This window comes from Lepisosteus platostomus, chromosome 5 (genome assembly GCF_059453375.1).
Source record: "Lepisosteus platostomus isolate fLepPlt1 chromosome 5, fLepPlt1.hap1, whole genome shotgun sequence".
Lineage (NCBI taxonomy): Eukaryota > Metazoa > Chordata > Actinopteri > Semionotiformes > Lepisosteidae > Lepisosteus > Lepisosteus platostomus.
Genome location: NC_142615.1, coordinates 19,712,805 through 19,714,898, shown reverse-complemented (window position 1 = coordinate 19,714,898; position 2,094 = coordinate 19,712,805). Strand labels below are relative to the sequence as shown.

Below are 2,094 nucleotides of genomic sequence, written 5' to 3'. Positions count from 1 at the left end.
CACTGAAACAGTGGAGAGGCTTTGTGTAGTAAGCGTTCAGTCTCAATCTACACCCTCTGTGTTGCTGGTAGAGGTAGTTGTGAACACCTGTCTTCCGGATCAAGTACTGGGATCTCCAGTCTCAATCCTAATACTTCTCATGACTGTCCACTACCACTGCTGTGAAACCAACACCCATAAGACAAGACCTCCGAGATTCTAACTGTACCATTATTCACTGATGTTCACACACCAGTATTGTTCCTCTGCTAAGGAAGGAAGGCCTACTTTACACCAAGCCCCTGTTGACAATTCCTTCCTTGTGTTTATTTTAGTCAGTTTGTGCAGCCCAGAATAGGACACCAGATCTCACTCTTACTGGGCACTACAGTAGCAACTCACACTCCATAAGCACTACCCATCTTGGAAACAGGAGGATTTCCAGTATATTGAACACCTCCGTCTCTCTCACAGTAAAAAAAAAAAAGTCACAATGCCCTGCCCAAGGAATAGTGCGGCCATCTTCCCCCACTACAACGCTTTATTACTCCAGCCATTTTCAGTCCTCATTGGCAGCAATACGGGAAGCATTCTTGAAAGGGGAACCCCGACAAATACTTCCATTGATTAATGGGTCTCACTTCCCTTGAACTCCTCCACCCCATTCAAACCTATAAACCATAAAGAAACAAGGGCAGGCAGAAGGGTCTTTCACAGCTTTATTGAAATGTTGCCATTACAAGGCAAGTGGAGGCAGGAGAGTCACAAGAGCCAGGCTGGAGCCTTCATTCAGGCACCTGGGGAGGAAGAAGGAGAACAATCCAGCTGAACTGCAGGACACCACCCCTACAGGAGCTCCTCCTGCCAGACCCTACCTGTCCACTGGCCAACATCTCCAAAGTCCTCTGCTCCCTCCACATCCTCACTGGTGCTCTCAGCATCTTCACTGGAGCTCTGAGGGTCTCCCTCCTCATCCTCAGTCCAGTCAGCTCCCACATCCAGAGGAGCTTCTACTGGTGCCACAGCCACCCGACTGCTGGTCACCAGGCTCCTGGTACCTGTGGACAAGCAACACCCAGGAGTAAGGGATCTGCTATACCCAGAGTCCCACAGTGATGCTACTCATCTAAACAGTCCCTTTGTCCAGCATGGGATCATTCCTCAGTTGTCCAAGCATGGTTGTCTCTTGAGCAGAGATGCATCCACAAGGGATAGAGAACCAGACCCATCTTCATTCCGACTGCCAGCACACCTGGACTCACAGCAGGCACAGACCTCATGGTCACCATACAGCTCCTCCCACCTGGAGGAGAGGAGGACAGGTGAGGCCTCCACCTGGCATGTCCCAGAGCACCCTCAGCAGGCTCCTTGCAGAAGTACCTCTTAGCCTCCCTGTTGTAGGTGCAGGACTTGGTCCCTGGTATTGCTTTAGCAGGAGCCACAGCCATGACACAGTGCATGTACAGCTCAGTCACTTCATGCTGCAAGAGGGAAGGTCACAGCATTAAGGGATCAAGGCCAATAGAGGGACAGAGAAGGACCTTCTGCCATCAGTGAAGGCAAGCTGGCAGCTCTAGGCACTACAGCTGCCACAGTCTGGTTCACATCTAGATCATGGATGAAAAAGCAGACCATGGATCAGTAGAGCAAGAAGGCGGAGCAGCCTTTGAGAGCACTACCTTCCTGGACAGCTTCTTCTGGAAGAGGAAGGCATCAATCGTGAAGCGGAGCACATCCTTCTGCTTGGAGGGGACAAACCTGGACAAGCAGCCATCTGCCTTGCTGTCCACCATGCACCTGGGGACAAGGACAAGGATGAACCCCTGCAGGCTCTCAGGGCTCCTGTCCACCTCTCCTCCCAGAAGGGGCCGTACCCCAAGTTGTCGATCACGGGGAAACGGGGCTGGGAGTGCTGGTCCGGTTTCTCCATTACATAACACGAGTGGATGTACAGCCTCTGCTTCGCTGTGGCAAAGTAGGCAGTGGCCTGGAAGTACATGGGCTGACCCAGGAAGTACTCATCCTTAGGAGAGAGCCGGACCCAGTGAGCTGGAAAGAGAGAGAGGCAGCATTACACCTGCACACAGCACCCCCTGCAGGCAGGAGGAGCCACTC

General features: G+C 52.3%; 1 long non-coding RNA gene across 1 annotated transcript; it reads right to left on the bottom strand.

Moving 5' to 3' along the window:
- Positions 1-1,206: 1,206 nt before the first annotated feature.
- Positions 1,207-1,768, bottom strand: LOC148664578 (uncharacterized). Its single transcript, XR_015936519.1, has 3 exons — positions 1,659-1,768; positions 1,360-1,460; positions 1,207-1,282 (listed from the first exon to the last, which is right to left on the bottom strand). It is a non-coding gene; the product is annotated as an uncharacterized LOC148664578 (long non-coding RNA).
- Between the last annotated feature and the right edge of the window lie 326 nt (positions 1,769-2,094).